General features: G+C 35.7%; 1 long non-coding RNA gene across 1 annotated transcript in view; it reads right to left on the bottom strand.

The window, feature by feature from the left end:
* Nucleotides 1-17707: 17707 nt before the first annotated feature.
* The window catches only part of LOC143676342 (uncharacterized), a 71366-nt gene continuing 65466 nt past the window's right edge, over nt 17708-23607 (bottom strand). The window contains exons 2-3 of the long non-coding RNA XR_013172021.1: nt 21446-21689; nt 17708-18047 (exon numbers count right to left, since the gene is read on the bottom strand). This is a non-coding gene — a long non-coding RNA (uncharacterized LOC143676342). The remainder of the gene's footprint in view (nt 18048-21445; nt 21690-23607) is intronic.

The following is a 23607-nucleotide window of genomic DNA, read 5'->3' as shown; positions in this document are numbered from 1 at the left end:
CTGTTGGGGGTCCAATGGTGTCCAATGGTGAATCAATGAGAAGTTCACTGGAAAACATGCAAATAAGCAAGAAAACAAAAAATCCTAAGACATTATTAACTACAAGGGATGGAAATGTCGCATCTATAAGTAATTCATAGTTCATTGTTTGGTTAACTGTGAATAATATTTATATAGGTAGAATAATGTAAGCATGGAAATTCTTGATTAAACCAAAATAATGACATAGCTATATTGTATATATGATGAACATACTGGCAGTGTTCCAGGGAAGGGCATGGCAGCTGGATGCTCAGGAAGCAGACAGAGAGGAGGAGAGGTGAAAAATAAAAGAGAACTAAATTTTCCTCTTACACAGCGGGAAGCCAGTAGAAAATTTATTCACCTCAGCAGTAGCAGTTCATTCTAGCTGTATCCAGCTTGTAATTCTAGCCTCACTTACAATAAGACCCAGTCTTATTGTGGGGACTCTCAGAGACACACCACCAGCTACCTGGCATCCCTCCTCAGAGATCCTCAGTCCCTAGAGCCCCTCTTCCAATCTTCTAAGAATCTCAGTCTCTTCCCTTTTTTTCCAACAGCCCTAGAGGTGATAGCTGTCTCTTGCAGTTGTACATTCTTGATAACTTACTTTCCCTTTTTGCCTTTGCAGTTATTTAGTTAACAATTCTTTATATCTAGTAGCAATTCTTCCATTAAATTCTCTCTGGTGAAACAATTGTTGTGGCTTCTGTTTCCTGAATAGACTCTGACATTTAATACCTTGCTGAATATAAGAAGACAAAGACAAAGAAGAAGACAAAGATGAAGAAGAAGAAGAAGCACATGACTGATCAGTAGGAATATAGAAGTTAATTTCCAAAAAGGTGTAGGTGGTGCTGCTGGAGGTGTTCGCTTGTTTGTTGTGTTGTGTTTGGTTTGATTTAGAGATGAACACTTTTGCCAAAAGAAATCTCACATGAAAACCCTATGTTTTATTGACATAAAAATGGAATTATTCTAGTTGGCACCTCCTTGGAAACTTCTGGAGAGAAGCCAAAAAACAACCTTTATAATATGGGTCATAAAATATGGAATGTTAGTTTCATAGTTCCATTTTTCTACTCATCAGTGTGGAATCTCAGGTGTATGACATCCTAAACATTTTGTCTATTGTCTGGTGACTATTGTCTATTGGTATCTATTGGTGTCCCCAAATAATTATGACAATATTGAAGGATGAAATATCCCATTCATATTTAAATTACATAATAAAATGAGAATTCAGAGAATGCATGGTTTAGAGAAGAGGTGGCATTTAAAGTAGACCTTCCATATAATAGGATAGGAAAGACATTAGAGCATAGTGTCTCAGGAATAAACTTACAAAGCAGATCCTAAGCACCCAAATATTCAGCTCATAACTCCACCATTTTCCAACAATTGGAACTTATGAGAAAAATTGTTTGTAGGTCTCATTCAAACATTGGTATCTTGTTGCCTGATACTTTTGTTTAGACATACGGTAATTGCATCTTGTATCCCAGTGTTTGTCTTAGCTTTCTTGTATCCCACTGATCCATTGATTCTGCCCCACAGGGTGACTTCAGTTTTCACTGAAGAGCATGCTGGGATAAGGGCTTTGTTTCCTCAACTCTACCAATAGAGGGGAGTTTTCCTGGAAAGTCTGATTTCTAGGTACTTCAAGTTTCCTGTGGCAGTAGTTAATTATCCAAAGGGAACTTTTATATTTCTAGGAGAATTACTTCCAAGTCTTGGAGTCCCTGCAACGCTCTTGTGAATCAGCCTTGAAAACAAGCTTTGTCAAACAGCAGGGTCTGTCTGAATGTGGGTCAAAAATAGAATACCTTTCAAAAGATTAGCAGCAACTCGTGAAAGACAAGACAGTATCAAAATTATTCACAACCCCTTTCCTTCCCCTTAAAACTCATTAAGAACACCAGTGTTGCTGAAATTGACTATGTTTTAACATTTTATCATGTGTCAGAAAATACACCTCTCTGTTTCAACTCTTCCAATCATTAAAGAATGCAATCTAAATTGAAAATTTATAAGCCCTATATTCCCTAACTTTTAAGGGACATAAGAAGACTCTGGAGTAGGATATAGAAAATTGTATGTGTTTTACACATTAGAAGCAATATGACAGGCATAGGGTTCTTCTAAAGTAATCACCATACAGTTTGAAAAACTTTGGGTATAAAACTTATCAAATCAGGCAAAAAATATTTACAAGAACAGTGTGCATGAGTCAGAAATCATTTCTGGCCTGATAAAAGTTATCATTTTAATTTGTGCTGGTTTCCTGTCCATGGATTTCTTTAAAAAACATATATAAGTAAAGGAGTTTTGAATTGTTGAGTCAATTTATGTTTTCACCTTCTAAATGCAACTCATCTTAAACTTTCGGTTTACCTCAAGAATGGGATTGGGTTATTTTAGTTCTAAGTGATTCCTAGATTTTTATATGTTTCATATATACCTCCTAAAATACAATATTCAATATCTATACCATTAGGGTCTAGATATTTTCTCAGCATTTTCTATTCTCTACAATAAACCTATGAGATGGTATGATTGACCTTTGACTATGGAAGCGCAGATGCAGAAGGTTTACACTCAGTGTGCTAGAGGAGACTTTTCCCAAGAAAGAGTCATAGTCTTTCCATAATCTCAAACGGCTTCTTTAATAAGGAACACTGAGGTTTAGATGCATGTACAGTACAGTACAGTTTATGTTGCCTGGTGGTAAGAAACAGTGAATTGTATATATAGAAGAATGGCACTTAGTTCAGAGTTCATATAACCTCTTTGGAGGAGGTTTCCAGGGATAAGAAAAAAACAAAAAAGGGAGAGTTGACACCTGAAAAGTAGGGATGACTGGACTACTTTAAAGGGAAATTGGAATAGTTTGTTTGGGGAAGGAATAGAAATTTCTTGTTCTTTTCCTCATGGAAATGCCCTTTGTTAAGTAATCTATGGAAACTTGTATACATTTCATAATAAACTCTTTATGTAACGTGAAATCTATTTAGGAAAAATGAATACTAAAACCATGTGCAGTTTTTTGTTAGGCATGCTTATAATAAATTAGTGTGTAAACTGGCACAAACTTTCTTGAAAGAATTTGTATCCAGTATCTATATAATTTCATATCCTCTTACTCTGAAATTCCATTTCTAAGAATTCATTCAAAGAAGAAAATTAGAAATATGGAGAAAATATATATGTCTAATATTGCATATTTAAATATTATTTATAGTATTTACAATATTTTAAATATTATGGTACTTATAATACTGGGTATGAAACAACACAAAAGTCAACTTCATGGAAATCTTTAAATATATTTTGACAGAACCATAGATTGGAATAATAAGTCACAATGAAAACTTACATTTGAAGAACGCTTTATGGCTTAGGGAAATGTTTATAATATAATTTTAAGTGAAAAAAAGCAAGAATAGGATAATGCACAGAGAACTATCTTAAAATTTTGAAAAAGATATATTTACACAAAGAAAAAGGCTTGGAAGTAAAAACACCAAAAATATTAATAGACATGATCTTAGAAGAGTGAGATTTTGAATGATTTTAATTTTCATCTTCATACTTTTCCTATTTCCTAATTTTAGCAAAATATCTATATTACTTTTATAATCAGAATATAAATGATGATATCTGTTTAATAAAAGAAATTTTTGAACATTTTCAAACAACTTCTTTTAGTATACCAATTTAAAAATTTTTGCTTTTGCTTTTGTAGCAAAAAAGCAAAAATTTTTTGTATAACCAATTTAGATCTGGTTATAAGGAGCCAGTGGTAATTCAGCTAATTATGTCTCATTAAGCATGTTTTAATTTATGATAGGTTTCTTTAACCATTTTACAACTGTACATGAGAGCTCTCCTATTTCTCATTCTTGGACCTATTGCTACATGACAAGCTTTTTTTCTTCAAAAAAAAAAAAAAATGCAAGTGTTCCTATCTCGAAGACTGAAAATTTTAATCTAGGGAACTAAATTTGTCCAAACTTTTGTCTAGCTAATTTATTTTTTCTTTATTTTACAGTTTAGAGTAAACACATACGCTTTATACTATGCAATGTTTGTATATTATGCATGACTGTGTATATTGATGACTTGAAAAATCTCTTAGAAAAGTGAGAATTAGGAGAAATAATGATTTTCCTAAGACAATTACCTAATATCAATGCCTCACACTTAACAAGGACTGGAATATATAGGTAATATTAACATTAAGACCCACTACTTTTAAGCTCCCACTTGTTTAACTGCATTCTTCTTATTCATAAAAATGTCTCCTCCAGATATTTCTGAATTTACCCAGGGATAGCAGTAACTCACATGAGCTCAGGAAAAAAGTCCTTTCATGTTATTCTGCCCTGGCCTCCCCTTCTTGTCCCGTCACCACCTTCCTCTTAAGAATGCTGGAAAATTGCTTTTGAAATATGCTTAATAGAGGTAAAGAAGAAGCTGGAGAAAGGAAGAACAGATAAATTATTTCTTCATTACCCTCAAAATATAAACACCAATGTTAATTCTATGATTATAAGACTAGAAAGATCTCTTTCCAGGTTTTGGTCATTTGGAGAATGAAAGCGACAACTTCCTGAAGTTATAAGAACAGGAGTTCACATATCATAGTGAAGATAATTACCCTTAAATTGATTGAGATGCTAAAGATAAGAAACACATTTCAAAATAAGAGACTTTTATTCTTGACACTTATGTCCACAGCCTGACACAAACAAGAGATAAGCCTTTTTAGTACATGCAAAAAGCCCAAGTATTAAGTCAAATTTTCTGTAATAAGTGAGATTGGTATTTAAATACATGACTACTCCGGGTGAATAAAAAGGAGCAGACCATACACTGCTCTTTCAATGATGGACTCCAGATAATTCAACTCATTTCAGCACTACTCATATGTTCCAGTAGCTTGTACATTAATTTGAAGAGCATGAAACATTAAACTAGACTGGTTTCAAACATACATAATAGACATATAAATAAATGTAAGCTCTGCTTTCAGTTCAATTATGTATGGGGAAGTTCTTAAGTAACCTAATATTCGTGTCAATATGTAGTTCTTTTACATACTACCTCTTTTGTTAAAAATCTCAATTTTCATTTTTTTCTTTTCCTCATCACATAGACACTTAAAGTAATTTTGTTCAAGGATTGACTAGATAAGTGACATAATACAGTTTCAGCTCGCTCTTCTTTGCCACAGTTAAGGTCTGTACCTCTCTTCAGCTTCTTAGAGGTAGTGAATTACCTGAGAGGCCCTCAAATCTATGTTTCTCTATTTGGAGAATATCAATTGATTTACTGCTTCAAAGTTTAAATCTTGAAACTAACTTGTTGTTGTATACTGTATGGCTGCATCATGTTCTTGAAACTAATTTTTAAAAGAATATAAACTTTATTCTACATAGGTATTGAAAACTAGGTGTTATGAATAATGCAGATCGTCAGAAATAGAGTAAAGCAAAGTTACTTAAGACTCATGGAGAAACTCTCACCAAAGTTGTTTTCTATATTCCATACTCTTGGTAGGATCTACTGATGAGATGACAAGCATGATTTGATAAGTTATACCCTTCTCATTATCTAATAAATTCATTCTAATAGAGAAAGAGACTTTTAATTGCCTTGATGTGAAGTCCCATGAGAATGGGTGGGTAGAACCACTTTAGGAAAATCTGCTCCACCCTAATCATATAAGTTTTTTCTTCTATAGCATTTGAAATCACTTGTGGGATCCAATTCCAGTTTCTGAGGGTGGCTACTGGTACCTCCCAGTGAGTGATCCACTGTAACTATAAAACTACTGGAGAAAAGTACTTAACATCATGTCTAATAAATTCCGCTCTAGACCAGCCCTCTTATGTGGGGTCAGAGGCTCTGTGATCCCTGTGACATCATGCACTGGTTTGATGACAGGACCCAGACTTGATCCTAGGTCCTTTACTCTTCCCCTCACATTATACTTCCTTATTGATAACAATTCTGGCAAGTTGTGTTGAAATTAATTTTCAGAAGCCACCTAATAACAAAAATACCAGCAATTTATTTCACGTTACAGAGAAGGAATGCAGAACTGAGAAGGAGAGGCTGACAAAATACATACACAGTGAATGCACCATCTTAAAAATGGCTGATGAGTTGTAGAAGTGGGACCAGCCAAGGTCAGGGTGTCAGTACCCACAGGTTAGCAGGAACAGAGGAGAGAAGCTGGTGTTAGAAGCTGAGCGATCACCCTGCATTGGGCTCACAGGGGTGGAGGAGTGGATTAGTCAAGGTTCTCCGAGAAACAGAACAAACAGTTTCTAATACAGCTTGCCTCCAAGTACCCTACCTTGATATTTCCCTGAAGCCACTTTTCCCACAATTGAAGGTCCTAGATGAATTTCCCAAAATTCATCTGGAATTTAGAAAAGAAGAAACTTACATATAAAGCCAGGGGAAATGGGAGCTCAAAATAGACATTTTAAAAATAGAAATATAAAGAAAATTACATTTCTTAAACATTAGACTTTGTGGATTAAGTTTCATATCGGAAAAGTTAATTATCATTAACCTGAGTTTAGTACTGTTTAGTTTAGAGCCTTTTTGATTCATTAGGTCTTCTGATACTTACATTAACCTATAATGTATGGGTGGCAGGCAATACTATATAAGGAGGTCATGTTTTGTTGTGGTGAAGAAAGGCTTTAGAAGTCTGCCAGTTGGCTTAAGTTTGAATCCAAGCCTCACACCTAAATTCCTTGTCTGTAAAATGGGTATGAAATGTGTACACATCTTACAGGATCATTTCGCGTGTAACTTGATGAAGAGATCACTTAAGTGATCAATGCAAACTATTACCATCATTTTATAGCATGCAGTTCATTTTCCTTACAAAGCTCAAATAGCTAGTAAATGATGGAGGCAGAGTGCTTATTCCAGCTTTCATACCATTTCCACCATAACTAGGATGACCACATAAATCAGTGCTCAAGCCAGGACAATTTTGAGAATAAAGGGGGAATTATTAATAATTATGGCAGGACACCAGACCTGGAGCACAGCGTATATGGTTAGCTTATCTGTATCCCAATGCACCAATAATTAAATTTGCTTTGATCTCTTCTGCTATTCCTTTTTTAGCTATTTGATTTTAATACCTGATTGCATTAGCTGTTTTCCTATGCATGATGTTGTAGAATAAGCTCTTACTAAATAGAAAAGACTATACCACCAACTAATTGTATGATATTGGCTGAATCAGAAAATTTTTCTGAGACTTGGGCTAGATTAGCATTATACAAAATGTCTCTTCTAGGACTTTAACGTCACCAGCACTTTGCTGACTTCGTTCTGTATCTTCGGCACTCCTGAAATGAGTGCCTTACCGAATATCTGAATACTAACTTGGCCTTCTTGTACAGAGACCTGTTTTCTCAAGCCCTTCCAGCCTTGAGGCTCACTTGCTCTGGAATGTGAGCACTGATGCTTATTTATCAGATTATTAGCTTCTTGGCATATTTTTAGGATTGTTCAAAATACAGACATTTCTATATAAATGGAGATGCTTTAATACTTTATCCTTTTTAATAATCAAACAAAGAAACTGCAGCCATCAAACTCTGGTGCACTCTCTTTTATTGAACGTGATAACATTACTGGGTAGGACTCAGTATTCGTGTGGGAATTAATGCATAAAAATGCTGTTTTGCATAACAATAATGTCAAAAGCTTAACTCTGAAAAGGTCCACCTTAGTTATAAAACTCAGGCAGTGGATTGATACATTATCTTTAAAGAATTTCAAAATGCTTTGTGATTCTGCTTGTATAATATCTCTGACAAGATATAAGAAGAAAATATTCCATTTAAATACACAGGTGTGGATCTGATCCGAGAGCTCTGTTTCTGAAGTCATGTTTGTTTTAGGTAAAGGTCACCAAGAAATGTTCCTTTTGAATCTTCAGATATTAGAAGAAAATATGGCAATATTGGGGTGAATGACCTTTGTGTTGATCACTCTGTCAAAAATCCATAAATATGACCATGTGAGAAGACACTTCTATATTCACGGATTTTTAGAACAAAATTCAATATTCGAAATTACTGTCAACTGTATTTTATTTGACAAATGCAGGCTCTGGGATATCAATATTTAAAAATACTGCCCCTCTTCTTTCCAGTATCAAATATAGTTGAAACACATAATAGTAAATGATTTTATATACGTTTAGGGTTTTTAGTCAAACATACTCCTAGCAGTCTTTTATTTTGTGCTACTGTTTATCAAGAATCACCATTTGAAAGTTAATAATAACATAATTTAAAACAATAATTACATTATTATTCAATAGCTGTGGGAAAACACTGAGTTGAATAATGAGATAAAAATGAGTATCTCAGTCCTAACAGGACATTAATCAACATATTAACTGTGTGGGCAAACTGATTTGAGGCTGTTATGACTTAATTTGGCCCCAAATCATTATTTTTAATATATTGCATAATGTCTTTTAAAATATGTGTTCAACTGAGTATAAGTAAGCATTAGATTTCAATAGAAGAGATGCTACACTTTATCATGTCATGAGTTATCCCATTTTTATAGTGCACAGTATAAATTGATATTCCTGAAACTCTGACATTTCACAGCTATGTTCAGATAAGACTGAATTAGTTTGCAACCTCTGTACCTAAACTCAGTTATAATAAAAAAAAAGAGCCTATATATTATCATACTCTTAATTGCCAAGAAATATTTGCTAGGCCTTGTTGTGTTAAGATATTTTCACACACAAAAAATGTTTAAATGTCATTACAGTTCCCATAAGTAAGAGATATTTTCCAAACTCAGAAATCTTTGCCCAGTTTCACATGACAGGAATTCAATTCTTAACTCCAGATCTTCAGTTAACATGAATTTGATCCTTTGGAGACCTCATTCATTCCTAAGGATTCAGTGATCATGGAGAAACTCTTCATCCTACAGGAATCACTTTCCACAGCACTCCACAAGAGAAGCGCACCTTGCCTCCTCTCTTCTCAGCCCTGGCACAAATACAAATTCTCTTCTCTATGATCCAAAAGTAGCTTTTGATATTCCTTTATTACTTATTGTTCTAGTCTGCCAAAACTGTCAGAATGCAACACACCAGAATTGGATTGGTTTTTAATAAAAGGGGATTTATTTAATTAAAAATATATAGTTCTTCAGAGGAAAAGCAGCTAACTTTCACGGGAAGGACGAGGTGGTCTCTGCTGGCCTTCTCTCCAGGCTTCTGGGTTCCAACAGCTTTCCCCAGGGTGATTCCTTTCTGCATTTCCAAAGGTCCGGGCTAAGCTGCGAGGGCTGAGTTGAGGTATGCTGAGCTGCTTGGGCTGTGCTCCATTGAGCTCTCTCATTCAAGCATCCAGCCAATTAAATCAAGCATCATTCATTGCAGTAGGCACGCCCCCTAGCCCACCACAGATGTAATCCAGTGACAGATGAGCTTCACATGCCATTGGCTCATGTACACAGCAACAGAACTAGGCACCTTCACCTGGCCAAGTTGACACCTGAACCTAACTACCACACTAAAGTCTAATTATTTGCTAATATGTCCAATTCCTTTACTTGGCTATTGCTCCTTCAGGAGAGGAACATTTTATACCTTGCTTTAATATTCCACAGTACTTGAATTAATAAAGAAAAACATTTTATTATTTGTGTGTATGTGTGTGTGTGTGTGTTTGTGTATTCATATGGAGGGAATATAGGTAGTTTAATATTGATCTAAGTATAAGGTAGAATTTTAATCAGATAGATAATTGCTGTTTTGTTTATCAAATTAAATAATCACATTCCTATGCATAGATAGCCTACAAGAAACAGTTTTTTTTTCTTACAGATGTTGTAGGGTTATAGAAAAATCATGCATAAAATAAAGTGTTTCCATATACCATTCTATTATGAACACCTTGCATTAGTGTGGTACATTTGTTACAATTCATGAAAGAATATTTTTATAATTGTACTATTAATTACATTCCATCATTCACAATAGCATTCAGTGTTTGTGTTGTACAGACCTATTTTTAAACAACTTTTATTGTAGCAATATATAAAGCCTAAAAATTGTGCTAAAAAGATGGAGGAAGTAAAGGACACAGAACTTTTGCATTTTCACTTGTGAATGGGTTAGATAAGGATTTGGGAACTCTGAGACTCGATAAAATTTGAGTGAGGGGGCTGCCCTGATCAACTGGCAAAGTGAGAAGCTACAAGGCTCCATCCAGCAAAGCTGGACAAACATCTTTCTCAAGGTTCTAGAAAATAGTTAAAAGGCTACTTAAAAGCTGTAGGATCTCATGGCACCCTGGTCTTAGTTCCACAGGGAGCAGAATAACCCTTGTAAATATACCAGGAACATGTATGTTGGGCCTAGTCTGTCTGGTAGTCTTCTGAGGTATCTGCCATCTGAGAAATTATCCTGCATGGAGAATCCTCCCTATGGAACACTGCTGGAGAGCAGTCTAGTAGCAGCCTGGGGCAAGGGACTGTTGCCTGTAAGACATAGAGTGTAGTACCTGGGACAATGAGGAAACTATTTGCTAGAGAAAATGGGCATTCATAAATGGGGGAATTCCAAGGGCCAAATGTGCATGCCTAAGACAAGATGCATGTGCAGAAAAGACCAGGGATGTCTATGCTTGTCTAAATTCACTGTATGGCTAAACTCTGAAGGAAAACACATGTACAGATTAATCTGAAAAGTCTGGGAAAGGTGTTCTCTTTTATCTTTTTTTGTTGTTGATGATACCTCTTGGAATTCAAGCTCTATCGTAATACTAGATGGATACAATTTTAAGGAACAGATGCCTCAGAGTTTAAATTCAACTGATAACACATTAAAATGTCCAAGTTTCAATAAAAAATTACAAAACATACAAAGGAACAGGAAGCAATGGCCCAGGTGAAGATGATTAAAGCATTTGAAATCATCAATCAGGAGGATCAGACTGATACGTTACAGACTAAGACCTTTTAAAAAAGTGGTCCTAAATATGCTCAAAGAGCTAAAGGAAAACATGGAAAAAAAAAAACTAAAGGAAAACCATAGATGAACACAAAATGCATATCAGTAGAGAGATGGACATTATGAAAAGGAATGAAACAGAGCTAAAGACCTCAGAAAAGAAACCGAAAATTCCTTAGAGGAGTTTTACAGCAGATCGGAGCTTGCAGAATAAAGAATCAGTGAGTTTGCAGATAAGACCATTGAAATTATCAGTCTGAAGAGCAGAAAGAAAAAAGAATGAAGACAATGAATAGATCCTGAGGAACCCATGGACACCACACAAATTGTGAAAGTCCCAGAAGGAAAAGATAGAAGGAAAGGGGCAAAGAGAATATTCAAAGAAATAATGGCTAACTTCTCAAATTTAACAAAAGGCATATATATACATACATATATATATACATACACACACACAAGAGGCTCAACAAACTCCAAACAGGATAAACCCAAACAAGCCCACACCATGTCATGTTAACTGCTGAGTAGCAAAGATTAAAAAACATAATTCTGAAAGCCACAAAAGAAAAACAATGTGTCATTTACCAGTGAGCCTTGATAAAAGTAAAGGCTGATTTCGCACAGGAAATCATGGAAGCAAGAAGGCTGGAAAAAAAACACCACCCAAGATTTCTGTATCCAGTGAAATTGTCTTTTAAAATAAGGGAGGAGTTAAAATATTTCCAAATAAATGAAAGTTAGACCAGCCCTATAATAGGTGCTAAAAGGAGTCCTGCAGTTTGCAAGGAAAGGACACCAGACAAGTGGCTGAAGTAGGCAAGAAAAAATAAAGATCTCTGGTAAAGATAATAGTATAGCATAGATAAATACAAATAGAGTACTATTGCATTTTTTTATTTGAAACTCCACTTTTTCCTTACTGCAGGTCTAAAAGGCTAATGCACGAAATATAATGATGAATCAATGGCTTTGGATTCATCATACATAAATATGTAATTTGTGACAAGAACTACAGAAAGGTGCAGGGATGAAGGGATATAAGAACATAATTTCTTGTGGGCTACCTAAGCATTTTAAAAAAGTATACTTTGATTTTTTATAGTGTTTTGGAGTATATGTCCTTGTACAGATTTTTTTTGGTTGCTCTATGTATTACATCAAATATCCATAGCTTAAAAAAAAAGAACATAGTTTATGTATGCCATGGAAATTAAGTTGGTATCAAAACAAATGAGACTGTAATAGGTTTAGAATGTTAAATACAAACTTCATGGAAACCACAAAGAAACTTTCAGAGAACCTGCAAACTCTACAGAAAGTAGCACAGAGATTACCAGAGGTGGGGATAGGGACATTGGGGTCTTAATGTAAAATGAGTGTAGGTTTCTGTTTGGGGTCCTAGAAATGGGTGATGGTAAGGGTACTGCAACATTGGGGATGTTACTAATCACACTGAATGCCATGCATGGGAATGGCTGGGATGGGAAGATTTATGTTGTATATATGTTTCTACAATTAAAAAAAGAAAAGCAAACCAAAGAGATAATGACAATTAAATGCAATACATGGTACTGGATGGGAACTAAGAATGGAGGATAAAAGGCTCAAAAGGACATTATTGGGCCATGATAAAAGTTGGAATATAAAATGTAAGGTTTATGTCAATGTTAAATTTCTTAAACTTAATGTGATTAAAATAAGTGAATATTATTATTTGTACAAAATGTATCTGAACGTATTTTATGTTCAAGGAATATGATGTGTGCAACTCCTCTCAAATGCTCAGAAGATGATAGATAAAGATAGGTAGGTAGGTAGGTAGGTAGGTAGGTAGGTAGGTAGGTAGGTAGGTAGGTAGGTAGGTAGGTAGAGATAGAAATGATGTGGCCAAGGTGACAAAATGTTAAAGCTGGCAGATCTGAGTATCTGGATGTCAGAGTTCTCCATATGGAGTTTGTGTCGGTTTTTCAATTGCCTATGAGTTTGAAATTATTTCAAAATAAAAAGTTAAAGAAAATGAGAGAGGGATAAAAAAACGTCATCTTCAGAAGAAGAAACTTGAGAATATATTAATAAACCAGAGCCTAAAGAGGGATAAGACAAAGGAGAAATTCTTTATGGAAAATGGCCACTTCGTTACGGACAATGGTCAATATTTGTTTAAGACAATTGATCTCTAATATTCAGCCTCAAGTTGTTTCCTATTCTACACAATGCTAAAATTTCTCTCTCCATCACTTTCATTGAATTAGCTTCAAACTTACTATAACAGCTATTATCATATCAGACAGGATTTATTTGGAGAATTAAGGGAGAACAGTGATATTTCACCCTTGGCTGAAAAATATAGGACAGACAAAAGCAAACAGCAGCAAGGGGTAAGAACTATGGACACAAGAATGACATGGGAACAGGAAAATAGAGCAAGAAGTGACCTGGAAAATGAAACCTGTTAAACACAAGCTGAGTCATTGAGAAGGGGGCTGGTCTTCTCATACTACACAGAATGTGGTCCAGGGATTTTAATTTAGATAAGAAAAGAATGGACAATTTCAAAAAACTGGAGGGCCATAAGGAAAACATCCTTGAAGAGACAAATTAAAGGAAAGAATGAATAAATGAATGCTGGTGTAATGGAGCAACATTCAGAGCTGGTGTCAAGATTTCTCTCGCCCCTGTGTTTTTCTTCTACTCCCAGAGTCATCCCTCCTTACCCGAAGGGGAGGGTAAATGTCACCTGGAACCAAGGAGTCAATTGAGGATTTGAATGGATTTTTTAAGAGTCCATAACGGAAACACTGTTTCCAATTCAAAGCTTTCAATTGTAGGAACCATGCTCCTGAGAGAGACAAAGTGTTTTAAATTTTCTAAAAGGTTTGCCTTGAAATGTCAAGAGGCCTGAAGGAATAAAAACTAAGTTTATTTGAAAATAATACACTGGAAAGGAGACAGAGGTGACACTTTTTCCAGAATGCAGAGAAGTAATTGATGAGGAGATGGCTACAGAAAAATGGTGGAGCAGAGCAGGAAAGCCCTCGGTGGCTGTGAGGGACCTGGGGCTTTACACTTACTGCTGTTCTCTGTTCTAGGGTCTCACGACAGGGCAGAATGACTAACACATCCCCAGGCCAACAAAGAGGACCCAATATGCACTGTCTCTCTTGGAAGACTGTAAGCTTCATAGAAAAGTTGCATGTTCAAAGGGGCAAAGATTGACAGAAGAGCTGTGAGTACAGACAATGTCTAGGAGAAGGGCCTGGCAGGGCCCCAGCAAGAGAAAACTGAGGCTACCTGAGCACAACTAGGGGCTGAAGACCTAACTTAGATTGCTGTAGGAAAATAAATATTTAATTTTTGCCACCCTCTTAATGACTCTAAATCATAAACTCACAGCATTTATTAGGGGACTCCCCCTGAAGGGCTCATTTCCAGCCCTGCTATTTTTTCTTCTCTCCAGTCCCGCACCTATGGCTGGTATGCTATACAGCTCAACTAGATCTTTCTGCTTTACCTTAAAGTATGAAAATATAATTATTTTTATTGTCTTTATTCTTTTTATTGACTGCAAAACCATTCTTCATCCTGACTCTCCTGTCTCCAAAATTCATTCTTATTTTTATACCATATGCACAGCTAACAAATATTACTGATTTTCTTCATGATGTCTATTGCTTTCTCACTTTCCTTCCTTTTCTAACTGACCATACATTAATATAGGCTTTTCTGCATTTTTTATTGTTCTGTGCCTGAGCAATTTTAATAGTGTAATTAATCTCCCTAATTCCATTTGTGCCCATTTTCTATGATTCAGCACACCATCATATCTTTATTTTCCCTAAAAACCATACTTTGATCATGCTCCTCTCTTGCTTGAAAACATTTAATGGGTAAATTCTGACATTCAACCTTTCTTTTCAGTCTTATCTCCTAATATTCAATAGGCATATAAAAGACCCAAGCACTGGAGATGCAGAAGTGAACTGAACAGGCAAAAATACCAGCCTGTATAGAGTTTATATTCTTGTGAAGAGAGAGAGAAAATAAACATAATAGTAAGTAAATTATATAGCATTTTATAGAATAAGAGCTAAGAAGAGAAGTAAAACAAAGGTGTTTGCAATTGTTAATAAGCTGCTCAGGAAAGGCCACACTAAATAAGCGAATTTTAAGTGAGGAGGCAAGCAGCTGAGAAGTAAAATACCTGGGATCAGAAAGTAGGCAGATGAAAACCCATGCAAAGACCTAGAAGCAGAAGGGTATGATGGCTGTGGTCAAGAAAGAGCAAAGTTGCCAGTGTGTGTAGAAATGAATGAAACAGGAGAGAATAGAGGGAAATTATGTCAGAGGTATTCCAAGGTCAGATTTTGTAGGTGTTTTAGTATGCTAAACCTGCCAGAATGCAACATACCACAGATGGATTGGCTTTTAATAAGGGGATTTATGTAGTTAGAGATTAAGGCAGCTAGCTCTCATCTGAGTTTCTCGGTTACATGGGAAAGCACACTGTGATGTCTGCTGGTCTTTTCTCCAGGCTTCTGGGTTCCAAAAGCCTTCCCTGGGGGTGATTGTTTTCTGCATCTCCAAGCATTTGGGCTGAGCTGCGAGTGCTGAGATGAGGTATGCTGAGCTGCTGAACTCTTCCAACCTCTCTCTTTTAAGCCTACAGCTAATTAAATTGAACCTCATTCATTGTGGAAGGCATCCCCCTGAGCCTACCAGAACTGTTATCAGCCATAGATAAATGTCATATACTGATGATTTAAGTCCACAGAAACAGAACTAAGTGTCATCATAACTGGCCAAGCAGACACCTGAACATAACTATAACATAACTTACAATTTGGTTTGAGTGAAATGAGTCATCACTGAGTGTTTGGGCAGAGTAGGAATACGATCTAACTGTTCAGGAAAAGGTTTGAACAAAGTGTTTCAAGGATGAGTGTAATTACTTGTGTTGAACAGTGTTGACAGATAAAGTAGGGTGAGGACAGAGAATTGATCATGAGATTAACCATTAAGAATGTTTGGGGATATTGGTGTGGATGAGACTGATTGGAGTAAGTTTTAGCAAAAATACAAAGAAGTGGATTAGTGATAATGAGTGTAGACATCTATTTGTAGAGTTTTGCTACTAAGAGGAGCAATGAAATGGTATAATGGGGCAGGCATAACTAGGTAAGGAGAATTTTCTTTAAGTGGAAGAAATAAAAGCATTATTTGGATATATATTATCTAGTAGAGAGGAGGAAATAAATAAAATAGAATGTTAGAGGGAAAATTGCTGGGGCAGTGTCCTTGAGTAGTAGAGAAGAAGCAATGCAGGCTGGAGAAATAGACCTTATATAGGAGCATGCATAGTTTATCTTCAGCAAGGGAAGGGGTACAGAATGTATGGGTCCAGAAGCCCTAGGTGAGTGACTGTGGTGTTACGAATAGACATCCTTTTCTGATTGCTTCAGTTTCCTCAGTCAAATGAAAACAAGGGCATCAGCTGAGAATGAGGATAGGTGAAGGGGCATTATAGATTTGGAGAAAAGGTTTGAAATAATTACCTGGGAAAGTTAATGAATTAGAGAAACGTAGCATGACTGCCAGGAAACATTAAAGGTCAGAGAATTAGATTTAAGCAGGTTAGGGTTTTGCCAACTGACTATGCTCAAAATGGCAAGAGAGATGATGCTTCATTTTATTATCAATATCTATTGTTTTTGCAAAGCCTGTCAATCAGAGCTGCCTGACTACCAGGCGACTGGGAAGTGAGTGAAAAACAAGACAAACTCTTATTTTGTTGAGCCACCAAGACTGGGAAGAAGGAGGACTGATCCTTCTTATACTAGCTAATTGTAATTAACCTAATACACATTTGTTAAAATCTTGCCCATTTCTTTATCCAGATTAAGCAATGCTATGAAAAAGTCTATATAACAGGGATAACTGAAAACTAGGATAACAATTGTATGATCACTATGATTTTAAAATTTCCTGAAAATTGTATCTGTGGGGAAAAAAGTAGGAGAATATAGGGGAAATAGACTAATATAATATTTTATGAGACTTGTGTCTTTATTCTCTAATTTCCAATTTTTGGCATTTTACAGTAGGAGGGATACTTGTAATAAACAGAAAGTGGGAAAGGATCTTGTCCTTAAAGTTTCAATTCAAATCTTAGTTCTTTCAGAAGCTACTGATGATCAGTCTGACCTGAGGTGATTTCTCCTTCCTCTGCCCCTGTAGCAGGCTATCACTTCATCCTCGGGATGTTACGGTCTCCAATAACTACTGGTCACAGAAAAATATCAGCTGTATTATCTAATACGGGCCCCAGGAAAACCTTATGAGCAAGGAGTTGCTTTATTATGATTCCAATTTTGTGCAGAAATAAGGAAACTTCTGAAAAGATGTGTGAATTTCCAGCAGCAAATTGCAAAGGTAATCACTTGCCAAGGATCACTTGCTCTGCAACCTGTCGAATTCTAATTCCATGTGCTTTTCCAATGTACCCATATGTTTTATCTCTCAACCTATACTCTGACTTCTGGCTCTTAAAATTCTTTGCAGTCTCATAGCACCTAGTGTGGCACTTTTTCTCCATAGATAATTGCTAAATAAATAAATGAATAAGAGTAGGTAAGTGTCTGTGGAAGATTTAGAGTTCTATTAATTTTATTCTATTATTTAATTTTGCTGTTTATTTTTCTTTTGCTTCAGAAGGAGTGGTAGGTGTAAGGAATGAGTTTGTTTTCATAGTGAAATGCATGCATGCACTGAGAGGCTTCTGATAGGCATGTTTCATACACAATGAAATTAAACAATCCACACTCAGACTTGGATGCTGAATTTTTTCTTGGCACTTCGTAGTGCCATATTTCTTCAGTGGCAGAGTCTCTATGCAATGCATACTTTTGTTGGAGGCCTTTGGGTTATGACATTTGCCTTTGCCCAAAAATGCCACTGAGAGCACAGGGCAATGTTTTCTAAAGAAATCCCATTTCCCCATCTGCAAAAAAAAAAAAAAAGCACAATCACTGGGAAGTGCATTGACATTGCAGATGCAATTAACTAATACAATAACACATGAGATTTTTGTACTGAGCAAGCAACTATTTTGGAGGATGATTAATTTTAATTACATCTTTTTAGGGTATATACTTATGTATGAACTTGCAAAAGTTGGGATCTCAAAATATGCAATTTAAGATGTCTTTAGGGAAGAATAGATTTTCCTTAAAGAATGTTGAGATAGAATCAAAAGCTATTCACAGAAATGGAGAGGATATTGAAAGGGCATCTTGTTCATCCTTTTACTTCTATTCCAGATTAAAACTAAATTTCATACAGTCCCAAGAGGGCTCCAAGGTTGAAGAAACTTACACAGAGTAGATATACATGTCCCAGTCCACTCCCATGTCTTCTTTTCTTTCCTTCCCTCCCTCTCTCACTCTCTTTCTTTCCCTCTTTCTTTGTTTTTCTTTATTTCTTTCTTTCCTCTTTATTTTTTTATGAAAAACTGGCATTGTGTCAACTCTGTCTCCCAGATTTAGAGCTTATACTTTACCTCTGCAATTCAAAGAAGGGGTAATGAACAATTACAGAACAAAACTGATCATATAATTTTTCACATTTACCTTTGAAAAGAATTGGATTACTTTTAAATAAAATGGGTTTATTCTGTTAGGGATTTAAGTATAGAGAAATAATTGTGCAGCAAAGAAATCCTGAAGATAGAAAGAAACTCACTCAACGGTCCTACTCAAATGTTGTTTCAGCCACTTCACACAATTCTCAGAAAGTTAAAATGGCTTCCAGATGTTTCCAGTGTCTTTTTCTTATGTGCCTCTCTCATCTACTACAAGGACTAGAAGTGGTCTCTTCGACTAAACTATGGCCTGCCCCTGTTTTGATCAGCCTTTTTGATCAGTCTCCATAGGACCTGTCCAGGCATGTTCTTCTGTACCTTCATTCAACCTTACAGCCTGCAATCCTGACAGTTTCTCAGTGTGTGCACACATCCATGTAATAGAAGAATTTTAGAGAAACCACATCACGTGCATTATTTTTTTAATTTCACATTTTATTCTACAATGCTAGATTGCAACCTTCTCCATCAATATTTAACATCTTTTATTTCCTCTAAACTAAATTATTTGCTGATATGTATATCTGTGTGGATACATAGTGTGTGTATACATATGTAAACATATATTTTCCTGAAATAAGTTCATTTATGCAGTCAAATATATGTTTCATTATACCTTACAACCTACATTCTATAAAATATGTTTTTTATCTTTTTAAACTTTTTAAAATTGTGAAATATAACATATATACAAAAAAGCAATAAATTCTCAAGTATATTTTAACAAGTAGTTCTAGAACAGATGGTATGGGTTACAGTTCCACATTTTTTTGTTTCTTCTCTAGCTGCTCCAAGACACTGGAGACCAAAAGAAATAGCAATATAATGATTCAGCAGTCATACTCATTTGCTAAATCCTATGTTCTCTGTTATTCTCCTTCCTCTGTATTTTTCTCTTGTTCGTAAAAAATAACATGCAAAAGAGTAATAAATTTCAAGTACATCACAACAATCAGTTTTAGAATACATTTCAGAGTGTGGCATGGGTTACAATTCCACAATTCAAAATGCTTTTTATTGTTTTCCTTCAAAATGAAATGGTTGCCAGCTCCAGGAATGATATGGTAGTACAATATCTGAATGGGTAGCACTTAGCAATTAGGTACTTAGTAATGCTAATGTCAGATGCCAGACAGACTGGATGTCAACAAAGACTCGCTTGACTTCACATCCAGTGTGCTCTGCAGAGCTGGCTAGGGTTTTACATTTCAGAAGGCAATAGGAAGGTAATGTTCAGAAGCTGGCTTAGCCACTTTGGATATATTTGTAGGCACTAGGAATTCAAATCCCTGGCATTTGAATAAAAAGTTTGAAGAGGGAACACTTTCTGGAATTCAAATAACCTTATAAAATTTGTTCTCATTTAGGATTTACATTTTCCTTTTTTTTTTTTTGAAATGTACAGATGTGTATATTTTAAAACCCAGCAAACAAATGTATCTTATTTGTTTTCATTTTCTACAATTTAGATGTTTGTGAATCACATTTCATGATTTTCCATATAATTTAATTAGCTCTTATAGTAAAAATATCTGCTAAGAAAAATAAGTTAATTTTTGTCATTTACCTTAAAATTTCCTGAAAAAAAGAAAAAGCCAAATAGACTTTAATGTCTCACAGCAGTGAGATTGAAACAAAAATAAAGTTCTTAAATGCTGTCCTTTAATATGTTACAACTTGGCAAGTTGACTCTTAAATCATCACTCTTTATTAGTAGTTTGTTATTTCTGTTTCATTTGCAACTAAACTTTAAACATATATTAATAAAATCTCATCCTTAGAAATCAAACAAAAAGGACAAAGCACAATTTTTCTGTTGGGGACTGAATCCTGTGATTGTGAATCCATTTATAAATAAGATCTTCAATGATCCTATTCACAAAGGATGCCACACCTTAACTAAAGACAACATCTTGAAAACCAGAAGTTAGTGCTACCAGAAAAAATCAAGGAGACAGAGGAACATATGACAAAGGCAGATACGCAAGCTAAGGGACCCTGAGGACTGTGGCAAGTCAGCACCAAAACACTATAGACTCTGGGAGAAAGTACAGCCTGTCAACATCTTGATTTTGGAACTTCAGCCTCCAAAATAATTAAACAATCAGTTCCCCTCGTTCAAGCCAACCCATTATGTGGCATCTATCATAGCTAACAGGACTTGCAAACTAAGACAACTCCTTTTACCATGAACTCCTCTCTACCAGCCTGCCAAAGTACTTCCTTCCTCAGAGAACTACAGGTTAAGAGTTTGGTATCTGTTCTTACAGATGCTTTTAGGACAAATGCTGCTCCATTACCTGCTAGTTTGCATAGCTTTTAATAAGAAATGTGTTTCTATTCTTAACTTTGTTCCACTTCATGCAATTTTTCTTTTTATCACTGGCTTGTCCTCAAGATTTTTTCTCATCTCTGGTGTTCATCAGTGTGGCTATGAAGTGCCTAGTTGTCCCTTTCTTTATATCTATCCTGCTTGAAGTTCTCTGAGCCAGTTGTATTTGTAACTTGTCTTTCATCACTTTTGAAAAATTTTACCCCATTAGCTCTTCAAGTATATCTTCTTCATTTTAATTGTTAGACTGTTTAATATTGTCTCATAGCTCACAAACTGCTCTTTTGTTTAACTCTTTTTTCTTTGCAATTTACATCTAAATACTTTCTTTTAAAGAATGTTCTACTTCATCTTTTCTTTTTCTCTCCCTGTTTTGTCCCATCTACATGTAAGCTCATTCAAAAAATTCCTCATCTCTGAAACTTACCTTTTTATCTTTGGCATTTCACTTGTCTTTTTTTTTAAGTTTCCATCTCTCACCAAATTCTTCATCTTTTCATGCATGCGTCCATAATTTTCTACAAAATTCTCTAATGTATTGACATTTCCAGATAGTTCCCAACATCCGGGCGATCTCTGGGTCTGCTCTATTGACCAAATCACCTCTTGACACGGAGTTATTTTTACCTGATTTTTTGTATGTCTTATAATTTTTGGATGAATGTCAGATACTGCGTGTAAAAACAAAACAAAACAGTAGAGACCAATGTAAATAACATTTATGAACAGAAATAAGCCTGGCTCTTCTTTTGTCAGGCCAGTGGCATGAGTGGCTGAATCAATCCAGCTTATAGTTAAAATAGGCTTTGGTTTTGTCATTGCCACCATTACCTTCAGTGCACCACGATCTTAAAAATTTTTTAGCGGTATAATGCTGCTAACATATGCTTAGTATGTGGAGTACCTGAAGAGCTTTCTCAGTATGTCTTCTCCAATCTCAGCTTTCAGCATTTGCTGCATACCTGCATCACTGAGCTAGGTCTCCCTCATGTTTTCCCCTGTATAGCATAGACTATTCTGGTTGATACTCATTCTAAGGTTCATGATAGGAGTAGAAGGGTTCTCAGTTCTCCTGCTCCAGTCTTTGGTAGGCTCTGAGCACTTGCTCCTGAGAGATGGAACTTTCTCAACATTAGGGCCTTTCCCCCAGGAGCAAGCACTTCTGTCTCCTATGCAGTGTTGGTTTAGAATGCGGGTGGTTTTCTTGCCCCTCTTTTCCTTTTTCAGTGGGGATTCTTGGGCATAAATGAGTTTTTTCACCCTCTCCCAATGCCAGATGGCTTTTACCTGGTATTGGTGCAGAGTAAAGGTTAGGTTTCCTACTCCCTTCCCCTGAGGCAGCCAATATGTGCCAGGTGTCAAGACAAGGACTGGACAAGGAGCAAGAGACTCTCCTTGTCCTCCCCTAATGACAGGTTTCTTTTGCTTTACATCAGAGAAGAGTCTAGGATAGGAGTGGTTTTTATACCTGTTCATTCCTGACAAGTACTGCATTGTACTCTTTTAGGGGGCAGATTCCAAATGTTTCCGGGGACTCCTGTTCCACCGTAAAGGGCAGACTCTTCGTGTCTATGCCACTGAAAGGGCTTCTTTCAGTCTCCTGCTCATCAACCAATCTTTATCACTATCATCCAATGTAGGCCAATGGTAAAGACCTGCCTAGGATATGTGGATGCTCATTGTGACTGGATTTCCTGGGATTCTAAGGTATCATGTTAGTCTATACTACCTTTAACAGTGTATTAAAATTTTGATTGTTTCTTCTTACCCTCTTCTCGAGCAGCTGCTTCTTCCTCTTGTGCATTGCCAAAGATGAAACTGTTCATGAATGTCATTGTTCCTTGGAGGATTTTATTAACCCTTTGGAATTCAGTTCACCCTGTGGCCTTGAAATCTTAATTCTCAAATATATTATAAAATTATGATTTTATAGACTAATTTTCTCATTGTTATGTGGATAGTGTTTTCTTTCAGCTCTCTACATCATAATAGGAAACAAAACTCTTATTGAATTTTAAATTTCAATACTTATATTTCAAAGTCCTTCCTTTCTATTAGCTACCTGTTCTTATTCTATGGCTGTGATTTTATTTACCATCCCTCTTAAGAAATTAATCTTTTTTGGGTTCTTCCTTATTTCTCAGTCATTGCTATATGCTCTGGTGATGGCTCTTCTATTTTTGTTTTGAATTTAATGCTTCTCTTTTGCAAGTTTCTTTAGCTATTGAGTTCTTTTTAGTTATTTATTTCCATTTGTATTTTCTGATAGCATTTTTAGGACTGTTGTTTTTACTTACCCAAGCCTGATTCTAGTGATCATGGAGAAAGGGTGGGATGGAACACAAGGCTAGGTATGCAATCACTAATAAATGGGCTGTGAGGTTTCCTTTTCCCCCTTCATCTTGGAAGTCACCCAATGTTTTGCTGTCTTTCCATCCAATATACTATTCTCTTTAAAGCAGACACTCCCTAAGATACAAGTTAAGTGAACCCAGTAGCTGTTATAAATTTAACACAAATAATTTACCAATACCATACATATTCATTTCAAGAGGTTGGTTCCCTCACACTCTCTGTAAACCCCATCTC

Source organism: Tamandua tetradactyla, chromosome 3 (assembly GCF_023851605.1).
Source record: "Tamandua tetradactyla isolate mTamTet1 chromosome 3, mTamTet1.pri, whole genome shotgun sequence".
NCBI lineage: Eukaryota > Metazoa > Chordata > Mammalia > Pilosa > Myrmecophagidae > Tamandua > Tamandua tetradactyla.
The sequence above is the reverse complement of the archived record's forward strand: the minus strand, read 5'-3'. Positions and strand labels throughout refer to the sequence as shown.